Below are 21,902 nucleotides of genomic sequence, written 5' to 3' on the forward strand. Positions count from 1 at the left end.
GAGAAGAAATAAAAAAAGGGAAAAAAGGAAACAAACCATGTTACTGACAAGTGATAGGATATCCTATTTTATATCTCGCAGATATTTTACAGCCCCAGCATTTCTAGGGAACGCTTTGGAATACTTCTGGTCCGGTTTGTCCATAAAAAGCCGTCTGTGTTCTTCTGTTTTGAAAATACATGCGGACAAGCCCCGAGCATGTCGTATTAGGGATCTTTGCCTTGAGGAAGAAGCACAGGACATCCGTGTCCCCCACGTCCGTCACCCTCACCCCCCTGGAACCCTTGGAGAAATGTCCTGGTGCTGCTTGTAGCCAAATCAGCATTGCCCTTCGTGATCTACGTGCACTACTGTTTCGGGCACGTTTGAATGATGATGCTGTAGGGGAAACATCGTCTGGCTGTGCTGTCGGCTGCTGATGCCACTCCCAGGTGCCCAGGAAGCTGAGCTGCCTCCGCCACTTGTCCCAGAGCCTCACCTCGCTTAATAAGGCATGGGGGGCCCTCTGAGCTCTCACCTGTTCGGACCAAACAAGACGACCCACCCTGGAACTGGGACACAACGACGTGCTCCCAGGACCAGGGTTGGCCAACTCTGCCCCGACATCAGGGTGTCTTGTCTGTTGTGGCAGGCTCTGTGCCTGCCCTGGTGTTTATGTCCCCCATCCATTTTTGCCTCGGAAGCAACAACAAGACTCAGATCGTAATAACGCGGCTCATCTCCCGTAAGTCCTGGAAAGCTGGCCACGGCTTCCGTGTCATGGGAACAGCAGACAAGCCGGCGGTCCCGGTGGAGGTGGGGAGAAAGCAGAGCGTGGATGCTGCTGCTGCGGCTGCCGGGCACCTCTCTCGGCAGGGCTGGTGTTGGTGCTGCTGTTCTCCCGTCAGAAGGGGCCCGTGCCCTTCCCACTGTCTCCTTTGTCTCTGTCAAGCCCACCCGGTCTCCAGGAACGCAGCTATTTAATTATCGGCTGCCGTTACCTCTCCGTCACGGATCTCCCGACTGTGTTCACGAGTTTCTCCCTGTCGAAGAGAACAATAAGCGGCTTTTGTGAGCACGATCTCTCCCGGAAGGGTGTGCGTGCGTCTGTGTGCCTGCACGAAGCTGGCACCATTTCCAGCGTGCACTGGAGCCCTCCCCTCACGTCGACCCAGGACTCCGCGGACTCCCAGAACTGGCAGAGATTGCGTGACCCGCTCGTTAAACGTGGACACTGTTAAACCTCGAATTGTGTAAACGTACCGTTGAAGAAATTACATTCCAAACAAAGTTATTAAATACTCAAAGCTCAATACTTCCTGGTCGTTTTACCACCTTTGACTTTAACTGCCTGTGCTCTTGAGGTCAACTGAGATCTGTTTGTCTCCGTATGGCAGGAACACTCTAGAATGGAACGCACCCGCTTGACTCTCCACAGCCCTGCGTTCAATGACTTCCCCCGGGGAGCCTGAAAATGGCTGTGGTCGGGAGCATTTACACCACGGAAATTGGCAAAAACTACAAATCAAGGCTTCAGGCGTTTTGTTTAGATCATCTTGGCTTGACAAAGTAATCGCAACGTTCCTAATGCATTTCACATTTAAGTACCATGTCTGTAGTCATTACGTTATGAATGTTATTTTTTAAGTGAGGGTGTATTCCTTCCGTATATTGAAAAACCTGTTATCTAATTCAGCAAAGAAGTTGCTGATGCCCCTGAAGAATGAATAAAGTTCCAAGGTACGTCTCTCTTGATTGTTTCCCTTTCGTCTTACCGGCTAACTGAAAAATATCAACTGATATTTATATCAGACATCACTTACTCATCACCTGCAACTTGCCTGTGGATTCAAGAGTTCGGCAAAAATCAATGAAAGCACTGGGTGAGAATCAATTGGGTCCGTGGCCTTTGTAATAAAGAATATTGTGTATTTTTACTTGCAAATTCTGCTCCAGCATCCTTCCTTTCTATCGGCAGGCTTTATGATAAACGAACGCATGTGTGCTTACACATGCGTGCTTTCATTTTTGGAGCTGTTGAGCATTTACCAGAATACTGGCTCACTTAGGTCGGCTGCTCACTTCTGGAAGTGTGTGAGGAGTCGTTGAAATGGCACAAACACACATGCCCGCCCCGGTGCCTGGCCCAGAGCCGCCCAGCTGGCAGTGGCCATGGGCTGTCATCCATCCCTGTCACCGTCCGGGGGAGCAAGACCATATGTGCTGATACCGGACTCCCCTTGCATCGTGGGCTGCCCTATGCGCCTGGTTAAAGCTGCATGTCTGTAGTCCCAGGATGTTAATTTTCAGAGCGTAAAAATATTCCACGGCTAGCAAACTGTGGGTCCTCCCCTTTATTTTGATATTTATGGCTCTTCCCACAGCTCATTCAGAAGTCGGGCAGAGGCGGGGGATGGGTGTCACGAATGTGGAGGTGGCTGGTCACCCCACCCCCGCCCCCAAACACAAGCCTTGTCTCCAGATACAATCAGGGGCTTCGTCTGTTCCCTGAAATGAAGCCTTTCAGCACAGTTTACAGGGACGGCTTCTGCTCACACTCCCTGGCCTTTCAACAAAGATTTGAAACCTTCGGAGAGCTCCAAAATGATGCACACCAGAAATAGCCACCTGAGCACAGACAGGGAAGGAGAAGACTTGTGGCTGTGCTGTGGGGAAGGACCCAGGGACCTTGCAGAGCTCAAAGGACACTGCAGGCCCGTCGAACTTGAAGGTCGTTTGTCCTCGCGAGAGCCAGGCGTTGTATCTCCCAGGCCTGTGGCCTAAGAAGTGCCCTGGTCCGGTGAAGGGGATGGCCTCAGGGTGATCACAGTCCTCTCCGCTTACACACCCTCGTGTATTTCTTGTTATTCTAGTTGAGTACTGCATTCAGACAGAGGTTGCCAATAAAGTTTATTGTAGGAGCAAAGTGTCAATATCTGTAGTACCCCCCGCCTAGGGTGCTGGTAATTAAAATGCCACAGATAGTCTGGGAGAGGCATGAAAATTTGATGGCAAATTGATTTCAGGTTCATCTTGAAATTTGTCCTCAGCTGGACTCGATACTCCTGGCAGACGTGGGATGGCTTTTGTCAGGAGGGTCTGCTAGGATGAGACAGAAATGTCTTGATCTGAATATTAAATACAGCATGCTGTTTATGACAGATTATTCGTTTCGTGCTAAAACACAGGGCTCCTTCTCCTGACACATTCTTCTCCATTGAATGTGTAAGATGGGATTGCATAGATCCACTTTGCATATGAAAAGAAGTTGCATGAAAATTTGCCCGGCACAAGAAATAAAAGAGTTTTAGGAACACTGGCTTCGAACGCAGGGTATTCTGTCCAATATTCTAAACTTAGAAATGCTCCTTGCATCTAATTTAAGAAAGCTAGAAAAAGAATGGCGATCAAGATAATGTAATCAACTATCACGGCCTTAGAGTGTTTCCTCAGAATAGCATGTTACAGAAAAGGGGGAAGAAGCCATATACGTGAAAAAAAAAAAAAAAAAATCCCAACATTTAATAAAATAAATTCCTGGTTCCTGTAAACTTGCATTTATGCATCACATTAGAAAAGCCATTATCTTTAGGTATTGTTCGTGCAGAAATGCACTGTGATGATAATATAATTTTAAAGGTATATCCGTTCTCAGAATTCAATTTGGAAAAGGGTTGAGGGAAGAATAACGTTGAGTTTTTGAATGTCTTCAATTATAAAAAATGTGTTGTTCCGTTGAATTAAATCTGTTCAGGAAAACCCATTTTACAATCTGGAACTATTTATTTGGCAATTAACCGTATTAACGTTCGAATCCGAAGCGTGCTTAGAAATGGGGTTAAAAAAAGCAGCCCTCAGACGGAGCGCGTTCATTCCTTCACACAGCAAACGCTTGCGGAGTCCCTGCGATGTGCAAAGCGAGGCTGGGTGACCAGAGATTTCTAGGTGGGACTTCTGTGAGAACCCCCGCCCCCCCCCCCCCCATTTCAGGCCGTCACGCCACAACCGCATCCGTGGCAGACGATTAATTTTTGAAACATCGAATTAGCCACGTGAAAATCTGCCCCAGCTGCCTTCAAAATTAGCGAAGGAGGTTTTGTGTCATTCGTTTGGAAGCACAATTTTGAAATGGAACCAGCAGCAGACCTCCTGATGCAGCGGTCTGTTTGGAATCACTTGCTGGAGGGGTCTAGACCTACATCTTTCTCTGTGTTACAACTCAGGCAGTCATAAGTACTCAGGCCCATCAGCAAAAAAGAGCCCAGCATATGTTCTCAGGTCATCAAAGTCGCTCCTTTGCACATTCAGGAGATATTTATGGATCTTTTATTAGGACAGTTTTTATGGCCCAAGATTAAAAGTTAAAGTTAAATAATAAAAGTAATGAAGATGTGCCTTTGGAGGCTTCAACTAGTTTGTGTTTTCACCCGTTTGTCAAGGCCCATTGAATTTTGATGGTAGCATTAAAGACAAAAAAAACAAAAAACCAAAAGGATGCCCCGATTCATTTTTGGAAGGAGACAGGGTATGAATGAACAAGTTAATAAAATAACTTACACTCCAGAGATGCTAATTTATATCTTCTCTGTGAGTATAGGAGACCGTTCTCTTGCAATGTGGCTCCTTTAACATTCTCAAGAAATACTGTGGGTAACGTGTGATAAAAGATTTAATTGTTTGGTCCTAGCACCTAAATGTCAAGATAGAGCATCTTCAGACCTAATCGGTATGTTTCCGAGAGAAGCAATCGGTAGAAAATAATGCTTCTTGGGGCTCATCCAAGAGTCTGTTTTAGATTCTCAAGTATATCTTATTGTGAGGTTGTTCCTTTTGGACGGAGCCCTTGGTTCAAATTCAAAGTGAAGTTTCCCTGTAGGGTGAATCAGTGATCCAGTGGAGGCAGTAAAATAGTACAGCCTGACCTTGCACTTGGGTTGTCTATTAATTACACTGACATTTATAATACCGAGAGAGAGTGAAAAAAGAAGCGTTCTGTGGTCAAAACTATTTCACAAATGCAGTACTTATTAGAGCCTTTTAAATGCAAATGTGTTTTCTACCTCTCTAAGAAGGGGAAAGAATAACAGTATTTTCCAAACTTATATCTCCATCGTTTGTCACCCACCCCCACCCTTTTTTTTACTTTATATTTTATGGGACAGCCTTAAATGGAACATCCAGGGGATAGATGAATATTGTTTTCCAAACATCTTACCACTCACCTTCCACTTTTTTCCCCCATATGATCATTCTGTGGGACCAGCCTACTTTGGAACATTCACTGGAAAACTTGCTTTCAGCACAGGACTCTGTTGCTGGTCCCCGTTCACACCACATTATCAAGATGAATCATATGGCACATTTTTCTCCATGTAAAATGTGTGTGTGTGTGTGTGTGTGTGTGTGTGTGTGTATTTTTAATTCTGTTAATGGAATGACTGACAATCCCCCATTCCATAACATCCCTACAGCATTTAGGAAGACTCTTTTCTATTTACAGGTATCAGACAAAAAGAGTACTTTTCACAAATAGCAATCTAGTCTATATTGTAGAGCATTCTAAAAGGTACTGGTTATGGTGTCTTTACTACCGCACTTGCTTTGACTTTGTTCTTTAGTAATTAGATAATTACGTATAATTAGCACATTAATTATGTGCAACAGCTGCCGTTGAGTGTGTGCGTGTACAACTGCTTGGAAACAGCTTGTGAGTTCACTCTCAGACCTGAGAAATGTTTCTTCTTGGCGTGTTTTCACTAATTTTTTTTTTTTTCCATGTGTGGAGGCAAAGAGCAGTGCAGGGAACTAAAAAGTAACAAGGATTGTTATATATTATTAAGTGGAACGAGTGATTTAAAAAACAACAGGCACAGGATAATTTCCTTGTTATATAAAAATATGGGCATAGAAAATGGATTTACATAAATAACATTACTGTAAGTTTGCTGCCTGCCTCCCTTTTCTCAACAGGTATTGATGAGATATCGATTATGTGCCACTCACCGTGCTGGTCCTGGAAATATAGCACACAACAAGATGGCCATTGTGTTTGAGAATCAGAGGCAATTTTGTCATTTACAAAAAAACAAAAAAACAAAAAAACAACAAAAAAAAAACCTTCCTGCAGTGGACCGCTTCCTGTAATGAATTTGTCACTTTCATAATTAGAAAGAAAACTGCCTCAAATCGTGTGGGAAGTTTAAGATAATTGCATAAAAAGCGTAAGGCTGGGCCCATAGTAGGAGCTCAGTAAACACGTACTGAATTAAATGCAGTTATATTTACATTTGAAAGCAGCACTGACATTAAACACCAGCTCTCTTGATATATCTGTATCCGTACCTGTATGTGTACCTGTAGATCTTCATGATTTATCTGGCCTCTCATTCATCTCGCTGGAAGTTCCCCTGGGGAGGGACGATGATCTGCACATGGCATATGGCCTTTGTCCGAAGACCTCTGTTGACACCACTCAGGCTCCATCTCTGGCCGGACCCGGCAGTGTTTAGGCGAGGTGGAAGGCGTCCATGCACCCTATCACATCATGGTGTCTCCCCATCTCCCCACCCGTCTCCCTCGGCCACCTGCCTTCGCACCTGCAAGAGTCCCCCATGCCTGCACGTTCAGCTCTTCAGTAATAGATTCTTCCATAAAGGTGGCTTTGCAGAGGGCAAAGTATCCTCCCGCAAGTAAGTCAGCACATTCACTTGAGAGAGAGAGACAGAGACAGAGAGAGACAGACGGAGAGAGAGAGACACAGAGAGAGAGAGAAAGAGAGAGAGAGAGGAAAGAATAAAACACCAGTCTTGGCATCCCAGCAAGATAAAAAGACTCCTGATGGTGAACCATCTTTGCCCAGCAGGAAATTTTTGCTTTGATAGGCCTCTCTCTCTCCCTCCCTCCCTGCCCTCCAACCCCCTTCTCTTTCATTAAATTTTTTTTTTTTTTTTACAAATTAAATAATACCATGTGCTTACCACAATCTGTGACACCATGCAAACGAATAGCAAGAAAAAAGTTCATGCCATCGCCCTTTCTTTCTGCAGTCCTCAAGCTGTCCCCGTAGCCCACTGACCACGGCTAACAGTCCACCAGGAGTTTCTCTGAGCTCTTTCTCTGAGCTCTTCTGTCTTTAAAGGGACATTTGCTGCAAATGTAGGGAAGCTTTTCTGTTTGCCTTTACGAGAACCCTCCCCCGTTTACGTACCCCGCACTGCCTCTTGCTTATCTCCCTGACCAGTACATCCCAGACATCCCTCCAGGTCAGCAGATAAAGAGCTAACTCATTTCTTCTAATAGCTGCATAATATTCCATAGTGTGGATATTCTATGATTTACTGCAATTGGACCTCCATCTACTGTACATTCTCATGTTCATAGCTTTCTGGACATTTGGAAGCATTTGAGAAAATGGACATCATCTCTGTAAACTTACAGACTCCTGTTCCCTCGAGAACGTCCGGATATTGAGACTGTCCTGCACACTTGACTTGTATGTGCACTCGTGTTCCCCAAACGTCGTTCTCCGTCACGTCACCTCCTCAGATTCCTCTGTGCCCCTTCCTCCGTGCCTGCAGGATATATATTTTTTTGCACAGGCAAAAGTCCAGCCGAAAGAATACTTATTTAGCATAATTTAAACATGAGGGTTTTCTAATGCCACTTCCATTTAAATAATTCAAAAATCCGTTGCAAGGTGTCTGAATACTCTGGGAACAGAGCTGTTAATGGATATATCATCGAGGCTGAAGACGTGTTCTTCTGTCTGCAGTTGAGAAGTATGAGGAAAAGATCGAGATTAACATTGTCGTTATTCGTGTTATGATATCTGAGTTCCCCGCTTGCTGCTTTCTGGAGGCATGGGTCTGATTTCTTGAGAAATAATTTCACCCCTCTTTAGGAATGGTGAATTTCAAGCGGTTTTAATTTTAACTGCATTATTTGTTTGCTTTATGTATTATTCGAAGTTATATGGGAAAAGTGTTACGTGCGTTTCTTATTTATGAAATCAGGGCAACCGTCCTTCAGATTTGAAGCAGAGATCTCAGAATATTAAAATCTTGGACTGCATCTATAGCAACGTGAATGATTCTTCTGAAATTGACATATCAAGGAGCTTCTCATCTATTATTAAATTACCTTTTCCTCAAACAAAATATTTATCAGATGTAACGTGATACCCAAATTCCTTTACTTGCCAAACTAGAAGCTATGACACACACACACACACACACACACACACACACACCTTCATTCTTGTATTCTTGGTTTCCTACTGTATTTTAACATTTTAAGCATCCACCGAAAAGTAATAGAATGAGCAATAGAAAATCGCCGGAATTGAAATTATTTCCAGCTATGTTTAAATATGAATGTCTTGTTCGACTCTTAGCATATGTATTTATGGCTGTGTGATATCATTATGTCACCATAATGAATGTCTGCTGAATTATGTGGGATTCAACGGGGGATACAAATGGATTTGAATTCTGTAACTGTCATGCTGTGGTCCAAAGAGGATGGAAACTGAAATATCCCCCTGCATTAACACATCTGTCAAGCGTCCTCAGCACGCTGTGTGATTCTTGTCTGTTGGAAGTGGAGAAGGTTCGGCCGGAGAAGCCTGTGCCCCGAGTACATGTTGTAACAGGTGTCAAAAGGCAAACACAAGTCACATTACGGTTCTGCTTAATTTGCTTTGGGTTTGCTTTACTTTGGATTAAGAACAGTGTTGTGTAGCTTCCCCCGCCCCGCTTCTTGTTCTGAATGCCTAACTTTAAATGAAGTGACTAGCATATCTTATTATTTAGTCTTAATTGTATTAGTGAGTGAGCATATGTGTGCAGAGCGTGGAGACAGAGTGAAAAGGGAAGGAAGGGTCTGGAGTTTGGGTCCCAGTGCCTTCCTTACTAGCTGTCTGCCCTTGAACCAGGTAATTAGACTTTCCTCAGGTTGCCTGGGAACAGATAATAATAGGTATTTTCCGATATTCTTGTAAGATTCACATGCAATATACATACAGGGTCTAGAAGTGCCTGTTAAATAGGAGCTTAATATGTGATATTTGGCATTGCTGTTTCTGCTGTAGTTATTGTGATTCATGTTATCTTTATATAAAACATAGTTCCTTAGGAGTAAGTTTTCCATTTTTACACGGTAGAGACATCATTTAGTATCAGTGGCGCATGTTTCCTGAGCACCTAGGTTTCATTCATTTAAGAGGTATTTACTGAATGCCCACTATGTACCAGGCTCTGTGTCAGACCCTAGGGGGACAGTGGCCGGCTGCAGCTGGCAAGCCCCCACCCTGGCAGGAGTGCTTTGCAGAGAAGTGGATACGGATCCCCACTGGCCAGGAAGAAGGATTCTGGTCAAAAGATGAGTGTGTCCCTACCTTCAGAGAGATGTGTCCCTTGCCTGAGTCCAGCAAGGCTTTGGCTTCAAGACGGGACTTCCCTCAATAGGGCGGCGGTGACGGACTGCGTCCCCGGTGTGGCTGCTTTCAGTGGACTGTGAGTCCACTGCTCTGTGGCCTGTGAGTCCTACCTGGCCCTTCCCGAGTGTGGGAAGAGGTCGCTGCGCCGAGAAGGCATCAGCTGACAATGCTATCACTGTCTGCTGTGCTGAGTTTCAAACCACTCAGCAAACTGGTTAAATCCAAGTTTTGCTTAGTCGTCTTTCCAGTTAAATCTCATCAGTTAGATCATACGTAGGGTTGTTGTGTCTGATGTGAGACTGCTCAGCTCTCCTTACTAGCTGTGTGGCTCTTATGCCTCCATTGTCTCACCCATGTAATGGGGATCACATTATAACTGACCTCATCAAATTGTAAGGATTAAAAGGTTTTGTTTTTTTTAATGCTTATTTATTTTTGAGAGAGAGAGAGAGAGAGCACGAGCAGAGGAGAGGCAGAGAGAGGGAGACGCAGAACCCGAAGCAGGTTCCAGTCTCTGAGCTGTCAGCGCAGAGCCCATTGTGGGGCTCGAACTCACGAGCCTCAAGATCACGACCTGAGCCGCAGTCGGACGCTTAACCGACTGAGCCACCCAGGCGCCCCAGGATGAAAAGTTTGAAGCGTTAAAGTGCTTCTGTAATCGTAGGGTACAGTGAGGGCCACGTGGCTGTCCTCTTGCTCTTTCTTATTTTTAGCAGTAAGTGCCTTGTTGTGTGAATATTCAACCTTAGGATGCTCGTTTTTATCATTTTTTTTTTGCCTTTACGCCACCCTCTGTGTCTCCCCCTCCCTGCACCAAACCCCTCTACTAACTAAGGTAAAACATACTAGCAATTGCCTAAGTGCCTTCCGAAAGATTTTTTACCCTCGTATTTTATGTGTCTCCTACATATGGGTGTACACGCACATATACATCCAGACATGTATTTGGGGCTTTTGAGAGGCCGCCTTTCTGGTAGTTTTGCTTGATTGCACACAGACTCCTTCTTTGCATGCTGTTCTGTATCCTTCTTTTCTCGTCCGACTATAGCATGATACTCCATGATGCAGACATACCATGATTCACGCACCTTTTCTGCATACTGAATGTGTTAAAGGGCATTCATTTGGATTCTAAAGGTTTCTGCCTGCGCTCCCACCTGGCCTCAAGTGGGGAGACAATGAGCATCTTTGTTCATAGTCAGACTGATGCTTTTATTTCTGTGGGATGGATTCCCAGGTGTGGGATTGCTGGGCCAGACTCTACATTTGTAAAATGGATTTTTATCAATCTAATGGATTGTGCTGAAGAGAGCCAAAAATCTTGATAGAAACAGTCAACTGAGAGCAAATTTTTTAGATGTAAAAGTGTATGGTAATTAAGAGAACACACATTAAAAAGAGTCATTTGACCAGCCTAGCACAGTATTAATTGATTTTAATGTCTGGAAGTCATTGGATTCCAATATTTGGGGATGAAGAAGCAGGTGGGAAGGCCACGAGTTACGCACACCTATTTTGCACCCGGTATTAGGAAGTAGCTAGCTTACCGTTGGCTCCTGTTTTTTGTAGGACACAACTTTTTCATGGAGAGGAATGGGCTGTGGTGGGGATGCTGCCAGGGAAACCAGCCTGGGGGAACGTGGGAGAGACAGAGCTAGTTATGAGGCACGGTCCAAGTTCACGTTCTGGTGTTACTGTCTACAGGCCGAGCAAGATTGGGCGAGTCATCCATCTGCTGTCCAGGCCTCCTTTTTAAAAACTGGACTGAGTTCTTCTATTTGTGTGACAGGGCTGTCATACAGGTTAATAGATTAAATGTATTAGTATATGTAACACAGACTCTGAATAAGTGTTACCCAAGGAATGGGAGTCATCATATTGGTTTTCCAATTATTTTGTTGGTATTATTAAGATGCCTACCTTAAAGAGTTCTTCTCAAAGTATTAGGTAGTGTTGAGTTGATGCTTTAAGGGAAAAAACCTCAGGGCACCTGGGTGACTTAGTCTGTTAAGCGTCCGACTGTGTATACTCAGGTCATGATCTCACTGTTGTGAGATCGAGCCCCACATCAGGCTTTGTGCTGACAGTGCAGAGTCTGCTTGGCATTCTCCCTCTCCCTTTCTCTCTGTCTGTCCCCTGCTCTCTCTCTCCCCTCTCATTCTCTCTCTCGAAATAAATAAACATTAAAAAAATAAAAGAACGTCACTTTTTAAAATATAATAAGCCCACATGAAAATGCAATTTACCCTGAATTCTTCATCTCTGAAAACTGGTGTGTGTGTGTGTGTGTGTGTGTGTGTGTGTGGCTGGCGGTGGTTACTTTGTAGGGGATGTGGATATTTGTCTGTGTTTTACTGATGTGTATATAGTTTGGGTATTGGAGATGGGGAAAGCGAGCATTTGAAACCCACAGCAAATTATGCAAATTTCCAAGGACCTGAGGTTCGGAGAGGTTAAGTACTTTGCCAACAAGTCGCCTTGTGGTGAGTGGTAGTGTGGGTTACAAACCAGCGGCTGTCTATGTCTGAGGCCCGTGTTTTTTCCACACAGAGGAGACCAGAGGAGAAGGGAAGACATAAAAGGCATTTTCCAATATTCAGAAGTTGTTCTGAGATTCACTCGTCCTTTCCATGCTGTCTTGGGCAAGGCAGGAAGTAGATTGACGAGACCTGGAAGGAGTTGAAATATGAGGGTTGGAGCAACAACTCAGAAATTCTGGTTAACTCAAGATAGCATTCTGGTTTACTGAAGGCCCACTCTGTATTACAGAAAAACAAAAACTTTATTCTTTGAGTGTCTCTGAGACCTAGCTTCTTCGAACCAGTCCCCTCCATTCGCATTTCTGGAAGTTTCCCTCTGTGCGGAATGGCGATAACTCACCCAGCCCCTGAGCTCTGCCTGTAATCTCTTCTTCTACTCCGATGTCACTCTTCTTTGCCTTCTTCAGAAGCTATTATATGACCTCCAGATTTCTCTTTGACTCCCTGTATTACCATTAGAAGACATCTACACTGGGAAATCGCTCAGTTCCTGTTTTTGATTAATATTTTATCAGCCGCAAGAGGAAATGGTATTCTATAGCAACACTAATAAGTAATTGAGCAGATGAGATGCTCCTGCTAGCTTTGGTAAAAAGTACAGGCAAGGTTACAAGTCGAGAGCTCAGGATAATAAAGTCAGGTGTCTGAATCGAATATCTGATAGGGTTAAAATATAACGCTGGTACGAGCAGAAATCAAGCGCGAAATCCCTTTTTGAGCAGTGGCTTGCCGATCTGTATTTATTGACTATAGTAATAATAATGGTAAGAATTACTACCTTCATTTAAAGCCGCATATCTAAACCAAAGGGCCCAAACTGCTAATTTTGTAGTGTTTAATATATACCATTATGTATAAGTTCAAGGTGATTGAGTAGACAGCTACAGACTGGATACGGTAGCCCCCAGCAGATGCTGAGAATCCCACTCACCCCACTGTATTCAGACGGTTCTAAGAGAGAGGAAGCAGCAGAGGCATCAGTAATAATACCATCCGGTAATTACTGAATCATAAATGTTTGGGGAGCTGAAGGTCACTGGCTTAGCAACCCTAGTCTGTCCTTGTGCATTTTCAATGCTTGTATTCTGTATCCGGGTGGTGGTATTTTAATTCCCACCGGACAGTCTGAATGGGGGGGGGGGGGAGGGAGAAGGGCTGTTTTTACATAATATATTTTCTTCATCATGGGTGAAAAGACTTTTTTGTTTTTCATAACGTGATGGCCTTCAGTAAGTGGAAATGACTTTAGCACATCACAGCCCGTCTTCTTTATAGAAATACGTTACGTGTTCCTTCATACATGGTGTCCAGCATGGGGGCGTCTGATTTATGGGAACATGACCCTCGGGGGCATCAGGAAACAGCTGCATGCACATTCCCTGCAGGAGGCCAGGCTCTCATGAGAGGCCCAGAATACAGTCAGGAACGGGAGAGAGTGGGCAAGAAATTGCAGGTAAGAACACAGCACCTCTGTAAGAAATACCACTGGGTTTTTTTTTTTCTTTCCTTGAGTATTTTATTCACATTTGCTAGCATACTCAAGCACAATTCACTTAGGTCTGTATTTCTTGTGTTTCACACGGGAACTTTCATTAAATTGTGGCAGTTCCAATTTGCGTGGTTATCAAGTCAACATCAAATAACGTGAACTGCGTTCTTAGCCTGTAAACCTCACTTTGTAAATCTCTGATGCACCTGAGTTGATTCCCTTCTTTGGGCTTCCTTCTCTTTATAAAGTTACCATTTTTATTGCTAAGGTACTGTTATTGTTGGTTTTTAAGGGAAACTGTCATAACCACACCTGCCGTGGGAACCAGACATTATGGACAATGCAGCCGTGTATGATCTTTTTGTTGCTGTTGTTTAAAACTCTTTTCCATCAGACGCTTCCTTCTCCATCTCTCTTCATTATAATCCAACTTAATTAGTAAAATTTAATTGATTCCGCATTTGTCACTTAGCTAATGAATTATTAGCGTTTTAAGAAATAATATGTAACGTCTATTAACGGAGGTTAAAATACACGGGTTGCTTACTGTCTTCTGATAATACGCATTTTTTAAATAGAAAGCCAAATAGAAAATATTTGCCTGCAAGAAATAGTTCTTGTGGTTCTTATTTTATAATCAGAATTGAGGCGCAAAATGCTTTGGAGCCTCCGGCACATTTTGTAGGGGGCATTGATGAAGAAAACCCCTTTTCTGTCTTTTTAAACAATCTTCTCTACCCCTGGGACCCAAGAGGGAGCAAGGGCAGCGGTGTGGTGGAGAGAGACTTGTGCTGTCCGGAGCCTGGAGCCTGGGGCAGACCCTGCTTCAAACAACTCCTCCTCTTCTTCTCCGAGTTCTTCCCCAGCCAGTTCGTCCCCAGTTGTGGTGTCTCTGACCCAGGGCGTCCACGGTTTGAGAGTCACCCGAAGCTTTAGGAAGGTCAGCATTGCTTTAAGAAAAAGGTCTGAGGTGGGGAAAAAAAGTGTAATTCTTTTCCTTCCAAACGGAGATATAAAAATCATATAAGCATGATTTATCATTTGATTGGAACATTATATTTTATGGTCGTAAAACACATGTATCATCTGATCTGCCTCTGACATCTAGTAGGCCATTCTGCCTCTTATAATTTTGATGAAAGAGCATCCACAGCAGTATGTTGGTGCATCCACGGCCCTGGTCATTAACGTGTTGTTCTGGAGCTAGCTGGAACAGAGGAGTGGGCTCAGAGCACCCAGAGGAGGGGCCCCATTCCATCAGTCCTGGAAGGGGGCGGGTGGAAGGAGAGAGAAGTAGGCATTGCTTTGGGCTCCTGCTGATCGGATGGCCTTGAAGGTGCTGGTGGTTCTGGATCCTTCCACTAGGAAGCATGGCGGCCCTGAGACATCTTTCCTGTGACCGTCATGAACAAGAATGCCAGTGCACGGGCTCTAATGCAAGTGGCTCGCCGAAGGTACACGTTGAAATGGGAAAGGTCCCAGCAAGACTGTATAATATTCAGACAGAGTGCAAAATGAGTGCAAAATGTGAGGCTCCAGCAAGGGACAGAGAAGTTCATCTTTCCTCTCCTGGGCCCACCACCCCAATCTTGAGCGGACAGGTATCTCCCAAATGATTGCAACCTTCACTGTGGGACACACTTGGGACCTGGTTCAGGGTGCACACAAGTCTGTTTCTCCAGTCACCAGCCCGGTGCGCGAGGGTCCTGCCAGCCCAGGGCTGGGGAGGACTGCAGGCTTTCGTGACCTCCATCCTTTCCCACAGCCATGCCTAGGCCCCCGCCAGGAATGCAGGGCAACAGGGGGAGGTCGGTGTCCCTGCTGAGGACACCTAGGTTGAAGGTGACAGTGGTCTCAAGGTGTACGGGCTGAGAGGGAAAGGCTGGCTTGGCCCAAGGTGCCAGTGGGCAGAGAGCAGGTGGCTGAGCATCTATCCCAGCTGGGCAGTGTTGGGGGCGGGGCAGATAGACCCCTGAGCCGAGACTCTCAGGCCTCAGCACCTGCTCCTCTGTTCCGCCAGACTTCACTCCCAAAGCACAAACTCAGACCTAAAGTTGTAAGAATTACAGCATAGTGAGTGCCGAGCTCTGAGCCCCAAGCACGGGGCCCTGCGTCACCGCACCGGCCCTGGGTCCCAGGAAAGCTCACTCCTGCGCAGTACTGATGGGGAGCGTTTCCAGATCACGGCTTCCGGGAGGCCAAATCACAAGCTTGTGAATTGAATGGAAAAGCTTTTGATGAAAACTGTAGTATGTGGTCTCTTCTTATTTCAAAGTGAGTTTGAAGCAAATCAAAACGTGAGCCCCTCCTGCTCTTGGTGAGGTTCATGTGTAAACATTTGTCAAAACACATGGCGACTCTATGCTTTAAATGGATGCAGCTTATTATATGTAAATGATACTTCAACAGAGTTGATTTAAGAAGACAAAACAACGAAAAAAACCAAAACCCTGCTCTGGAGGGATGAAAGACTGCAGGAACTGAGGACAGCATTGACTCAAGTTGGTGGCAGGAGTGTCTTTTCCATCTGGTTTGTATCCCCTTGGATTGAGCAGTTTTTACTGCATTTAACTGTGTATGTGTCAGTCCCGCTGTGCACCTCCCAGCAGGCTGGGCCTTTACAGAGTATGTTATTACATTGAATCTGTGTAATAACCCAACGCGGGGGGGTTACTCTTCAGTGCACTGGTCTTCGGTCGGGGTGGTTTTGCTTGCCACGGGACATTCGGCACCGTGTAGAGACATATGAGGTTGTCGCCTCTGGGGTTGGGGGGCGCTGGAGGGAAGGTGCCGCTGGGCGTCTAGAGGGTGGAAGCCAGGGATGCTGTTACACATCCTAAATGCACAGGAAGGCCCCCACCACAAAATGCCAGCGGTGCCCGTGTCGAGAAACTCTGCTGTGTCCCATTGTGAAAGATTCAAGGTGGTTACGTCGTGGGACTAGGAACTGGGAGGAGTGGAGATGTTAACACAGCCCACTGCCATTTCCATCTCGTTTACTAGGCGTAATTAGCAAAGAATTAACAGCAGAAGATTGCTCTCACCAATGCCTACCTAGAAAGCCCTCTTATTCAAGGTGCTAATTAGAGTGTTTTGTTGCCAGTAAAAACAAGAGTCAGATTTCATGATTGATTCATGATCATTTTAAAATTAATGCTGCTATTATCATACAAAGTAGTGGTAAGTGGAGGTAAGAGAATTTTTGCTTTGGGATACTAAGTCAACATTACAGTAAACACACAGCAAACCCATTTATCTCGGGCTTAATGCTTTGTTGTTTCTTCTAAGCATTTCTTAGGTGCCTTTGGGCTTTTTAGCATTCTTTGGCAGTCGTAATTTATTAATTGATTTTTAAATTTGGCTTGCGAAAATGAACTTTAGTTAGGGGTTTGAGGAGAATGAAAAGGCCTCTGTGTGTTTCAACGGCTGGGTCTTCCTGTCCAGCGTTGGGGATCCGCAGAAGCCAGACAACCTGGGGACCAGGTGGTGTCTGAGGCTCCCAGCTTCCTCACATTGCGGGCGAAGAGTCAGCCGCTTAGACAAGGTCTTTTCATCGTATAAATTTCACTGAAAATCAGTGATACTGAGTGGCTCTTCATCAAATGCATCTTAACAGCCTCCTCGAGGTGAGTGGGTCTGTTGAACTATTTGGCACAGGGGTTCTTAGGTTTGTTTTGTTTCTGTTTTGTTTCATGTTCGGTTTGTTTTGTTGTTCTGTTCCCTGGCAGGCAGGCAGTCTGAATACGACTTCTCAGAATGGTTTTAAGTGCATACTGTAACATACCTGGGAGTCTAAAGGCCACCAGCTATCCTGAAACACAGTTCTGTGCCCTGCCGAGGCACGTGTTGAAGCAAAACCAACACGCGATGCTAGTCGCAGCTTCAGAAATCTCTCTTTGTTAAGAGTTTGGTGGCTGTCTCCACGTGGAGATCTGAAATTCTTCCCCCTGTGAAATTCAGCCGGACAAGTTCTGCATCTAGCTGCTGATCCAGATAGCGATGATGATAATTTTTAATATCATAGACTGCTTATACTATTCTGTACTACTCAAAATGCTAAGCATTTTGCAGCACACTATCTCATTTAACCCCCTACCGGTCCACAGGCAAGAAAACAGGCTCAGACACTCACCATCCAAGTTCCAAACCTGTGCACACTCTTAATCCCCTCCCAGTTAATCTTCTCACTTTCATTACTGTGGATGGCATTTCCATTTGGCGTGATTCTTTGGAGTTTCATGTCTCATGAGTCTTGGTGTATGTTGGGTGGAGATTCTTCCTGGGTTCTCACAATGCTGGTAGCCAGAAATTAAGCAAACTAAAACAAAGATCTCAATTTGGCTTCCCAGGCTAAATGTAAACTTGGACATTCAGGAATTCTGGGAATTTGCCTTGAGGGACAGCAAAAGCAAGGACAGAATCATCACTCTCCAGGATGGATCATTTCATGAGTATTTTCTTCTTTGTTTTTCCTGAGGATGACACTGGAGGGAAGCCCTTTCCCAGACCTCCCTTCGGTCAGGATGGTTCCAGTGTTTAAATTCTGCAGCCTGTTTGTTGCACATAATAAAAAAATGTGATTATGGATATTACTATCTTATCTAAGACATCATTATCTCACCCCCCAAAACTAATGTGTGTTTTACTCCCAATTCTTCTAATTTTTCCCAAATGGGTGAAGTTGAATAATCAGAAAACCTGCCAATTAAAGCAACTCTGTCAGTCTCTTACTGTCCAGACCTACTTGATCTCATGAACTCTCCGGGCAAAATCAAGTAATGGATTTCAGTTTTGATTGCACATGTAGGTGTTCCTTTGGACAAAATTACCAGCAGGATACACGTGAGTGTTCAGTAGCTGATTTCAAAGAGACATGGTCTAAGTCGGGATTTACTGTGATGCACATTTATGTTTTCAAAACACATTGTCCTTTCCTCAAATGAACAAAGCATGGCCGAAGTAATGCATTGATCTATCAGCCTCTCAGTCCCCAGGTCAACCACGGAAAGAATGTTTTGCAGACGTTTACCATGGGTAACGCTAGGCCAGACCTGTCTTAGTGGTCAGCCAAGGAATCCTGGAATTTTTTTGTGACTCACCTATCCAGAGAGGCTTCCTGAGGTTATTTTGTTTGAGGAGAAAGTGTTGTGAAGTGTGAAATGCCCAGCACAGTACTATAAATTGTGGGTGTACACATTAAATACTTTAAAAAGATATGCTTGCAATGCAATCAAATTAATACATGCTAATCAAAAGAACACTTCAGACTGCAAAGAGTATCAGTCAAAATGCTCATTGCCCTCCCACCCTGCACCTTTCAAAGAAAATGACCTTGAACTCTGGCAATGTCTGTTAAACTTGGATTTAAGTCGGAATCACAGTCCTGCAGAGGTGCTTGTTAGAAACGCAGATTTCCCTATTCCGGTCTGGATCTTTTGAGGCAAAATCTCCTGGACTTGGGACTTAGCTGTCTCCTTTTCCAGATCTCACCAGGTGATTCTGTGGCCATGCTGAGATAAAACTTTGGGAGATGAGGGCCATTCCATTTAGACACCTCCGTGAAGAAATGGGTGGGCAATCGATACAAGTGCATATCCTGGCTTAGCCTGTTTAATTTTCTTAAGAGGATATTAATTGTCCCTCTGTTCATTTGGTTGCCAAATGCTCATGGGTTCTGCCCATATTTGGCAACAGAGAATATCCGCACTGGCAGTTCTTGCCAGGGGTTATAACTTCAGGTCCCTGCTCTGCCACATTGATCAAACGTTTGCTGTACTCACTGAGAATCCATCCATCCCATTTTATATTCTAAAATTTGTCTTCGAAACAGACAAGATCACCAGGACACAGGATACTTGAACCACATGGTTTGGACTCAAAACTGGTTGTCATTATCCATCTACTCTATGTGGAAAATGAGCCAGGGAGAGGGACTGATGTAAAGCGTGCCTTTTCTCTGGCAGGCTGTTGGTTTCTTGGGGTCAGTGATCACCAGTTTGTGGACTGTGGGTGAGGCAGTCCTGGACCGGGTGGCCCCAGTGGCAGGGAGCTCATTGCCTTGTGACCCAGCATTTGGCCCTTCCCCCTTTTTGAACATACAGAGGGCTCTGTCCTCATCCTGTACATTGGTATCTGGGATTCCAAATGAATCAGTAGCAAAGCGAATACGTTTTCTAAGAGATTTTCTAAGGTGAGCTTGAAGGCTTCTAGTGGGAGACTTCTCAGTGAGGTAGGATCATGGGTCCTTCTGAACGGCAGATCTGTGGTTCTTCTGCTTGGAAGTTGCCCTTTGTCCACATTATCTCCTCCTCGTCCTTGGGTCTCAGCTTCAATGTTACTTCTTCCGAAAGCCTTCCTTGGTCTTGGAGAACGAAGTTCGATGCTGCTCCTGAACATTCCCTCAGAATTTTCTAGATCCCCATTGCTGTTAGCGTGCTTGATCATCCTATTTGTCTATGTGTCTGTCTTCTCCAGGAGCCCCACTAAGGGCAAGTGTGCATCAATGTTGTTAATAGCTGGACTCCCCAGGTGTGGGTATAAGGCCAGATACCAAATAGTAGCTCTACAAATATTTGCCCAAATTAAAAGGTGAACACTAAGAGAGTTCTTAGAAAGAGGGATATAAGCCAGCGTTCTAATTCAAGTCATACTGGGAAAATGGATATGAGAATTGTTGAATCCCTGAGTTAGAAGGAATTTAGAATTAACCAGCTGGTTTTTATCTGCAGTGTGGACATCCTAGAGGTATTGGTGTGTGCCCTGGGGCAGGAAGCTTGCCTTTTCTGAGGCTGTTCCAGTATCAACAATGAAAACTCCTGTCTTCCTCAGGATTAAGTCAACCGGTCAGAACAAATAGGCTTGCACAGCACCTGGCGCAGTATAGGTGTTCAACAAACACTAGCTGTTCTTTGTCACTATAAATCCTGCTTGTGTTTTGAAATCCTGAGGCCTCCTTGACATAACCCACGAAAAGCCCTCAAGAGACTCATGGTGAAAGTCGACGATTGTATTTTCCCTGGAGACTCCATTTTTATTTAGATGTCCACAGCATCTAATCTCTACCAGTAAAAAAGGAAAATTTTGAAAATGAGAGTTTTGGCATGATTGGACCCAGGGGTGGAAGAGGACAAGGCCAATGGCCAAAAACACAAAAAAGCATCCCGGAATCTTAGAAGGGAGCACCGGTGGGGGGCTGATGGCCCTAGACGGGTGCCACTTGTCTCTACCCTTTGGTCTAAAAAGTAGTTATCTCAAAAGCACTTATTTGGGAGAATGCCCTACAGTATTGCTTTATGTTGTGACTATAGATAGACACCCCCCAGTTCATGTCAACTACAGAAGTTGCAAAGCTAGTTTATGTCTCGTTCTTTCTCTCCCTGCGTTGAGACAGCCCTCTATGGAGCTTGTCTGCACACCATGAGCAGAGGCCGCAGACAGACAAGGTCTGTTCGGGGAGGTAACATCACCTGTCACTTCTGCCTCTGCCATCAGAGTCTGAGTGGTTGGTGATGGAGACCGAGGCTGGATTAGGTCCCCCCCTGGCCCCCTTGCTGAGTCCGGGAGATGGATGGTATGGGGAATTACTCCCTACTTTCTCCGTCTCCGTGTCCTAGAGCAGCCCCAGCGGAAGCTAATGGTAGGACTCCGTTTCTCCAAAGAGGAGTCAGGACAGGAATGCGGTGTGCGGAGAGAGCCCTGCCCTCTCCCCGCCTTGAAACTGAGGGCGAGGAGACCTTATCGGCCCCGCGGGAGTGAGACTTCATCTGGGTCTGATGCCGCAGACGTTTGGATCACTTTTGAAGCGAAGGCTTACCTCGCTGGCGTCCTCATTCAGGTTGTTGTTCAGTAAGGGAGATTGACGTGATCTCCCCTTCCCTGGAACCATGACGCATATGGGCTTCGCTCCGACGTGCCTTCAGCGGTTCCGACACGCGACTTCCTTTGGCAGCTGTGGCAGAGACAGAACAGGATCAGACATGGGCTGGAGGCAGTCCGCCTCTACTGCGTCCAGGAGGTGTGACCTCGAGCGAGGATTAGGCTTTCTAGGACTCACTTTCCTCACTGGTAGGGCGGGGATGGTTGGTTGAGAGTCGGTCGTGAATTCTTGCTGGCAGAGTGCCTGACGCAGTGCCTGGTGAGTACTGAGCATCCGGTGGGTGTCAGCTCTCCACACCCTTGGTAGCGGCAGCGGGAGCCCTGACGAGGTCACTCGGTGTTCGGAGCTAGCATCTGGGAAGCGCCTCCCCCTCTGCCTCGCATCCAGTGGGCCTTTGTCAAAAGCCTGCTCGCGCCGCCTTTGGGAAGTTTGAAACACGCGCTGCGTGATCTCGAGTGTGCCTTTGGGCGACGTTCTCTCCCAGGGCGCATGCCTGCATCTGGAAACCTCCTTGGGTATTATTTGGCACCGTTCTCCCTTCTGTCCCACCTAAATTAAGCTTTTACTCTAAGTGTCTTCTCC

The 21,902-nt window shown here is 45.3% G+C and overlaps 1 protein-coding gene and 1 long non-coding RNA gene across 3 annotated transcripts in view; one reads left to right on the forward strand and one right to left on the reverse strand.

Moving 5' to 3' along the window:
- The window catches only part of WWOX (WW domain containing oxidoreductase), a 979,671-nt gene that overhangs the window by 362,396 nt on the left and 595,373 nt on the right, over positions 1-21,902 (forward strand). The window lies entirely within an intron of this gene.
- LOC123577664 lies at positions 173-9,887 on the reverse strand. Of its 2 annotated transcripts, XR_006701995.1 has the most exons (4): positions 9,374-9,887; positions 6,957-7,550; positions 6,322-6,685; positions 407-1,022 (listed from the first exon to the last, which is right to left on the reverse strand). It is a non-coding gene; the product is annotated as an uncharacterized LOC123577664 (long non-coding RNA). The 2 variants fall into 2 exon arrangements; XR_006701996.1 differs by having other exon boundaries at positions 173-7,126; positions 7,415-7,550.

Source organism: Leopardus geoffroyi, chromosome E2 (genome assembly GCF_018350155.1).
Source record: "Leopardus geoffroyi isolate Oge1 chromosome E2, O.geoffroyi_Oge1_pat1.0, whole genome shotgun sequence".
In the NCBI taxonomy this organism is placed as follows: domain Eukaryota; kingdom Metazoa; phylum Chordata; class Mammalia; order Carnivora; family Felidae; genus Leopardus; species Leopardus geoffroyi.